The following is an 8,963-nucleotide window of genomic DNA, read 5'->3' as shown; positions in this document are numbered from 1 at the left end:
TGGAACATACTTGGTTATTTCGCATTATTGAATGGGAGCCTCGCGAGTGCTTCGTAGCAAGAGTTTATTCAAGGGGCAAGCAAACATTTGTCAGTCTCATAAAGTACTTCATACTGCCAGGTACTAAAGTCATTTCAGACGGGTTCAAATCGTACAGCAGGATTTGATCACGAGTTCGTGAGTCGTTCTGTGGAATTTGAGTCGTCGGTCGATCCGTCAGTCCACACCCACAATACAGAGCGGCCGTGAAACCATTAAAATCTTCGATTAAGAGAGATTACCTGTTTCAATAGCTCTGTGTCCACAGATTGAGGTTGCGTGGAAAAGTTGTCGCAGCTGATACTCTGCCGATACTTCTCTGTGTTATAACGAGAGTGTGTCCTGTTGCGATATAAAAGGATTTCTTCCGGTGGCTTACACGACAAATGGACTAGTTCATGACGACGTCGCTGACGAATGAAGTAAGTACAGTAACTACTTTCATTTGTAACTGCTTGTAAGTTGATAAACGTTCTTCTGTTGTCGTTGCTTTAGTGACGGGTGTAAACAGCGTTCACAACTCGGGCGGCAACAGCCGCGTGGTAGATTTAGAATCGTACGTCTGATATATACTCAAATCTTTCTAAACCCACACATTCGATAGGCTATCATTCTTGGTAATTACCAAGTAAGCGTTCTCCTCAGGATTACTTTTGTTTATGGTGTATAAAGTTGGAATCTAACAGTGTCCTTTTGTAAATTTGAATAGATTGCAATAATTTATTGAAGGAAAATGAATTTTGGATCACTACTTCATGGAAGAATGCGGCTAGCTACACTGTATAGGCAAGGAAAATTTTCATAAGAAAGTGATAGACGGTACCGCATAATTCTGCATGACAGTTTGTTGGTACTTGGTGGTACCGAAACTAAGAATAATGTTTGATAGAGTAATCAATGCAAAAACTTTTTCCATCACTGCGAAATGATAATCCAAGGATTTTACGTGTCAGCAGTCTAACGTAAAGATCCTGGAAACTTCTTCAGTAACAGTCTAAATGATGAAACTTTCAATAGTTAACAACAGTTAACATTTTGAGCAGTATTGCCATTTTGGCTGTATAGACATTCGCATGTTGTTTATTGTCATCCAACGGCAATTAAGCACATTGCTCGTCACAAATAATTTCAAGAACATTGTATTCAACAGTCGATCACACAGTGAACAATCTATGCAGTTATATGGTATGTATAACGAACATTAGCTACCAATGCCGAACCAGTCCAACACACAACCCATTGAGTTGCAACCTAATGTTGATTTAATATGCCATCTAAGTGGCACTGCAAGACGTTCGAGCATGCGGATGTGTTGCATGCTGCTGTTATGAGCTCCAGTCCAGCGACCTGACATTTTTATTTATGCGTAGATGATTAAATTAGACCCTGAGCTCAGCGTTTCTTCGGTGCAACTGTTTGATCACGCGACCGCCATAAAGAAAAGAAATGGTCCTTAAGAGTATAACGTAAAAGGCTTGGAGTTAATCCCCGCTTCCTGTGCATGTGAGCATGGGGTGTGTCGCACATGGACGCACCTAAGGAAAGTGTTGCCACCTAAATGTGGATTGGACGGTAGAAGTGAAGGAATTGACGACAGATAGTATGGAAGTGTGCGTAAAAATGATAAAATTAGCATCTGGGATAGAATATCGATGGTGCAAGAAAGATGTGTGTGTCGCAAGTCAAATGTTTAAATAATTACATTTAAGAGCGCATCTGACATGTTAGTCCAAGCGGTTAAGTCGGTTCTAGTTTTATATATTACCAATTGGTACCGACAACCAAAGTGTAATAGTAATTTACGGCATACAGCAAACAATCGTAGGGTCTCTTCTTTTATTTAATAACTTTCTCACAAAACATTGACAAGTCAGGAGCAAACGCACTCAATCAAGGCGCACAGCCATCCTGAAGGTAAAACAAAGCACATGCTGCCTGTACCATGTTTTCATACGTAGGAGATGGACCACGAAAAACTTTCAACACAGACTATAGGAATCATGGCGCAAGTACAAATACTAGAAGTCGCAGGCTCCTTCACTAATATCTCATTCTGCAGTCAGACTGAATCACACAGAAGTGAAAACCCTTACGGAAATAAAAGGAAAAACTGACATTCACAGTGTTATAAAAATTAATAGACAGGTCTCATATGACAGAACAAACATTCAGAAGTTTCTCTTTTAATTAATTGTAGCACAACTGACAAGCAGCTATGCATGAGATTCATGCAGTAATAATATACATGTCTCACTGGACCAACTAACTATAAAGCAGTTGTAATGCAACTTTTTTCTGCTTACCCACTGTAGCCTGCATCCATTTCACATGCTACCTGTATTCGGGCCGTGGCCTCCTCCTACAATTTTTGCTCCCTCATTTCCTTCCATGTGTCCTATCAACTGACTCCTTTTATTCAAGTTGTGCCACGTATTCTTTTTCTCCAGATTCGATTAATTTCCGCCTGATTAATTATTCGATCTACACATCTAATTTTCAACACTCCTCTGTAGCGTCACTGAACCGTGATTTATTTTCAAAGAATATTCTTAAGAATTTATTTTATTTACTAGCGATTCATCAAGAACATTAACACATTTAATCACACTATGTAAGCATGGAAATAGTTGCCAGGGAGTAACTGATGAAATCATAACCAAATTCCTTTTAACAAATGGGAATTTTATATTCACTTTGTAACCTCCCCCTCACTTATCGACCTTAATGACAGTGAAAAATTAAACCACGTGTACCTAATGGAAATTTGGGAAAAGCAATCGTCACCGAAGTTAATTTGTCGGTAAAGAGGGAGGAAAAGGTTACATCTAAAGGAAAGGAAGAATGCAAATGAAACTTATGGAAATTAATTTTGAAAAGGGGTAAAGTTAATAAAGAAAGTAAATGTGCGGCCGTTACGTTAACAATTAACTAGCGGTAATTAGATATTTGAGATTTGGGGGAAATTACGGTCGCCAGTCCTATGGACAATTACTATAGTAATTGAAAAAGAAAAGTTATTACACATATAATCAGTACTAGAAGCGTGGCAACTGAAGGTTGACACGTGTAGTGTGAAAACTGAAAGTTTGTCAGAAGTAATAAATTTCGCTACACTCTGACTTAATTTAGCAAAAGAATTAATAAAACCGGAAAATTGAAAGATAATTTAGTGACTGAAGTTAATAGTGAGCTTTCTTTCTGAAGCCCATCGAAATTCAGTAAAATACGGTTAGTCTTGGACTACCTCAACAATCATTTCAAAAGCTACTTGAATCTACGCAATTTAGAAATAAGAGATTTAACTTTGAACTTGAATTAAATGCTTCTGAACAATTAACAATAGTAAAATTTAGTACATACCAAGCTGAGCTGCAGTCACAGGTAAGATAAAATACGTTAACAAAACTCGCTCTCATAATTTGTGCTTGTGTAATCTAAATATTGCAGCCAGCTATGAATACCTTAACTGAACTTTGAAATTAAAGCAGTGAAATCGAATGATGCTGGCGTTTGAATTTCAGCGACACTCGGGTTCATTCCGGAAAAGGAAGGGACCCTGCTTGGTAATGCAATTGGGACAATGAGCAACAAAGGTTCATGCTACGTTGCTGTCATTTAGTTATGAAAATGGATCAGTTTGAAAAGCTGAGGTCTGCCATACAGTTCTAAAACTTTACGTGCTTCCAGTCTTCCTTGTTGGTTGATTGAAGGTTTGAAGCCGTCGATCGAGGAGGTGGCGACCGACAGTCACTCATTGTCGGCCGTCGCTGTTGCAGAAGCTGGATGTTGGCGCGCCTTCTTGACACGGTCACCAGGCGGAACGGGCTCTTGATGTGCGCCAGCTAATGCTTCCCGTCCGCGACACCGTGTCAGAAACTATCATCGCAAGTCGAGCGCAATTACATGCTGCCAAACCCCGAAAGCGCGGCAACTCGCGGGAGCGTCACACCACACACCTGCTCCACTGCACCACCCCAGCCAGACTCCCCTCTGCCCGCGCTCCACGCGACAGAGTTAACACTACCAAAGATCCTAAACACTTTGGTTCTCTACACGACCTATCGATGTATTCGTTCGATAGCATAGTTTTCCCTAGACCAGACCCAGCGTATAAATACAAATAATATTCACAAAACAAACCAATTATAAATCGACATAAATGCATATATATACAAATAGGGAAACAATTACAATATACAAAGACACAGAAATGTCATATCTTGAGTTAACAAAACAAGGAAAAAAAATTATATTGCAATAGATGGAAATAGGAGGATACGCATTTCCGGCATTACAACTTTAAAAGTGCCTAAAAGCATTTTTTAAAAAAGAAACAGATTTAAAATTATAATCAGAAAGCACCCTCTAAATATCAAAGTTACAATTTATTCAGAGGCAGAAAGAAACAAGTTTTGACTGTATGAGCTTTTGGGCAGAGAACCTTGACGCTCCCTTTTGACACAGCCGTAGTTACAACCGCTCACAACAGCCTCTGAAATACTACTCTGGTGCAAATCTGCAGCACACCAGATAACTTTAAACTGAGAGTTTTAACAATTTACACAAGCACACAAACAATGCACCCCCCTGTAGGAGGGACGGAAATGGTACAAAACACTAACAAATAAAATATTAACCTTGCCACCGAAGGTGCAACCTGATTTTAAATTCTAAGAAAAGTCTTATGGTGAAAGGGTGGCAACTGTATATACTAAAATGATCATTTAAATAAAAGCCCATGAAATGAAATCTTATATAAAATTCTACAAGGTTGGCCAAGCAATAGTTAAGATGCTCTACAGTACACAGATACTGCCTCTCAAGATCGTAGGGAATAATAACAAAGTTTCCAAAGATCAAAACATATTTCAGGTATTAGGCCGTTACACTCCAAGCAATAAATTCGTTAACACACCAAATCCGACAAACATGACAGAGGCAGCTACTAACGTACGGTAGATTGATAGGGAGATTACCGAACAGCCCGAACCGCAGATTGCTCTAACCCGCCCCTACTTCACAAGGGAAAAACGGACCACCCAATTTATAAACAACCACCTTCCCGCGGGTGGGCAAACGGAGAAGAATGGTGGGACGACCCCAAAGAAAACGGCTGGTGACCTCACCAAGAAAACAAGTAGAATTTAACAAGAGTAAATCAACAACATATCACCAATCACTTAAATTCTAATAAACTGAGATTTCTCGAGATGACCTGGCGCAGCACCCCACAAATCGCTCTCCCGAAACGTCCGCTGCCAGCCGCTTCAACGGACGCAGAAAGGCGCGCCGATCTCCCGTCTCACGGCGTCGCAGCTCGCACCGGACAGACTGGTGTCGTGGGTTGACTCCTGTTGTTCTCGTGCCGGCCGCGAAGCCACTACTTCTTAAGTATACGCCGCGGCCCACTGGACTCACGTGGGGACCTCACATGCGCCGACGCTCAAGACGGACCAGTCATCTTGTGTCTCAGTGCGCGACCGACCAACCGACCGATCCAACCGCCAATGACCATTGCCTGAGCAAAATCGAGCAGACTGGCGGCCTAACGCGCAGACTCAGATACTAAGCCCCGACCGGGCGACCACTCGCTGAGTTCTCTTACTGGCGGAGTGGAAAGACTCTCATTTTGCCTGCTTCAAAGGTTTACCCGAACGACAGACATACTGCCTCACAAATGTGGACGAAAGACAGACTAGCAAGCTGACTGACCGACTGGCGAGTTTTTTTTTTTTTTTCTTTATTGTGATTTCATTCCCCTGCCCCATATGGGCAGGGGAGGGCTGTCAGCAGCACAATCCGCCGCTCTTCAGCCGAGTGACACGACAACTAAAACAAGAATAAAATAATACATACATAAGGAGATAAAAAAGGGGAACATAAAACAGAGTAAGGGGAGAAAATGGAGTTAAAAATACACTGACATGTAGACGTTCATTGGGGACAGTTAAAAAAGTCACCAGAAAGTTAAAAAACACAGTTGGCGATTCTTAAAACACAGAGAAGACACTGGATGCCCATGCACAGGTTAAAAGTTGGCCACAGTATTAAAAACACTCCGAAACAACACACTTAAAACCCAGTTGGAGCATACACGACAAAGAATAAAACTACCAGGTGGGAGCTGCCGAGGGAAAGGTCAGAGAGGATGGAAAAGGAGGGGAGAGCATGGGTGACTGGCGAGCTCATAGCGCCTCTTAAATGCACCTTTCCCCTTTCCCACCAGAGGGAGACACCAAAGCTGCGATTGCCACAGCGGCGCCACCGCCAGAAACGGAGGGCGACTACTTCACACTACGCGCTGCGGCGCGCTCTTAAAAACAGCAATTTTTACCACGGCTGTCACATTTCAAAACCTCTAAGTCTCTTTTTGTCTGAACTTTTGCTGAACATTTCACTCCATACAAGGATTTACTCCATAGAAATACCCTCATAAAACACTTCTGTCCTGCTGCTGCCAATCTGCATTTTATTTTGTCTTTACTGTGGGCATCGTCATTTATTTTGCTGCCTAAACAGAAAAACTCTTCGACTGCTTTTAGGGTCTCATTTTCTAATCTAATTCTATCAGCATCACCTGATTTAATTGGAGTACGTTACATTACCATTGATTTATTTAGTCTCATAATCTCTCTTCAAGGCGGTATCCATTCTGTTCAGCTGCTCTCGCGAGTACTCAGTCGTCTCTGACAGAATTACGAGTATGTGTTCAAAAGTAATGACTCCGAAATTTTATGTGAAAACTCTTAAAGCTTTTTAAATGTTGTTAACGGCCTACATCTTCATTCTTCCTGTCTACATATTTGCAGCCCTCTGCCGCTAGGGGGGCTCCGACTTTCAGCGTGTAACATGGCGGTGCATTGCATAGCTATAGTGTAAGTTGATCTCTGACAGATTAAAAGGAAGGTCAGCGTTGGTCGTAATATTGATGTTTTATTAATAGCAGAATCGATTTTCGATCACATAGTGATCATCTTCGGTGCTGTACACATTAAACTCAGACATTGGTATCAAGTTATCAGTAACCAAAACTGAGAAGCGAGTTATTGTGATCGCTTCTCAGTTTTGGTTACTGATAACTTGATACCAATGTCTGAGTTTAATGTGTACAGCACCGAAATTGATCACTATGTGATCGAAAATCGATTCTGCTATTAATAAAACATCAATATTACGGCCAACGCTGACCTTCCTTTTAATTTAACATATATGGTCGTTGAAACTTCCTGGCAGATTAAAACTGTGTGCCCGACCGAGACTCGAACTCGGGACTTTTGCCTTTCGCGGGCAAGTGCTCTACCAACTGAGCTACCGAAGCACGACTCACGTCCGGTACTCACAGCTTTACTTCTGCCAGTACCTCGTCTCCTACATTCCAAACTTTACAGAAGCTCTCCTGCGAACCTTGCAGAACTAGCACTCCTGAAAGAAAGGATATTGCGGAGACATGGCTAAGCCACAGCCTGGGGGATGTTTCCAGAATGAGATTTTCACTCTGCAGCGGAGTGTGCGCTGATATGAAACTTCCTGGCAGATTAAAACTGTGTGCCCGACCGAGACTCGAACTCGGGACCTTTGCCTTTCGCGGGCAAGTGCTCTACCAACTGAGCTACCGAAGCACGACTCACGTCCGGTACTCACAGCATATGGTCGTTGTGCACACAGCAGTCCATGGAGTCGCCAATGAATAATGATCTCTGACAATTGCTGTGGTCTGGGCATGGCAGTCTTGCGCACATACCTCAATCAATAACGTAACACTATTTTGTAAACGTCCCCATGGCAACGCCTCAGCGTTGACACATCTGTTTTCGCTTGCAGCCGTCAGCATTTCACAGTTGATAGCTGGCAACAGCGCTGCGTGCTGTCAGATGACTTCTTACACTGTCTCAACTATATGCCAGTGCGTGACAAACATTATGCTGCAATTCAGTTTCGAATTCCAAGTGTTTGTCCTCATATGGGGCTCCCTCTCCTTAAGCATGAAAGTGCCAGGTGACACACGAGCGCTGCATCTGCGACAATCCGACGCCTTGGGTTCACTGTCAGCAATCATACTTCATACAGTCCCATCTCGGCCCCATCCAGTTTTCATCTGTTTACAAAATTTAAAGAACACCTTTGAGTACTTCACTTCGATAGCGATGAAGTGGTTCACGGCAGAGGTGAGGAGGTAGCGCTGTTATCGAAGACAAATATTCTACAGTGATGGTATCAATGAATTGGGAGAAATGTGTTCCTTGCCAATGTGACTGCATTGAGAAATAAATAAGACGACATGGAAACTAAAGAGGCAGAATGTTAATAACGTTTTTTTTAAATTTAAATAACTTTAACATTTTTTCCATAAAAAAATTCGGAGGCTTTAATTTTGAGCACGCCGTCGTACAATGCACTAGGCAAAACGAAAGGCTTTTACTTCTCCTCCGTGAACATTAATTTCTTTCGAAATTTCTGCTTAGTTTTCTTTAGTGCGTGCTTAGTGTACAGATCCAACAACACCAAGAAGAGGCTATAATTCTGTCTGCCGTACTGCCTTCTCAACTACCGCTTTCCTTCCACGCCCTTTGACTGCTCTTGAAATGTCTATATGTTTCTATACTCAGTGACTCAGATCAGTGGGGCAGTCAGAACTTCTAGGAACGGAGTTACGTGGAAGGGTAATTAAAGAATGTATGTGAGATTACTGTGGATGATGAATAAATGTAGGCGAAATGTGATGAGAGGAAGAATTTTAATTAGTACTGCATGTGAAGGAACCACTTGCAAATGACTCTAAAGCCAGAATTGTCCAAAAGCAAATAAAGGGTGGGGGGGTTGTTTTTGGGGGAGGAGACCAGACAGCGAGGTCATCGGTCTCATCGGATTAGGGAAGAACGGGGAAGAAAGTCGGCCGTGCCCTTTCAAAGGAACCATCCCGGCAA

This window comes from Schistocerca cancellata, chromosome 2 (assembly GCF_023864275.1).
Source record: "Schistocerca cancellata isolate TAMUIC-IGC-003103 chromosome 2, iqSchCanc2.1, whole genome shotgun sequence".
Taxonomy (NCBI): domain Eukaryota; kingdom Metazoa; phylum Arthropoda; class Insecta; order Orthoptera; family Acrididae; genus Schistocerca; species Schistocerca cancellata.
Note: the sequence above shows the minus strand (reverse complement) of the source record.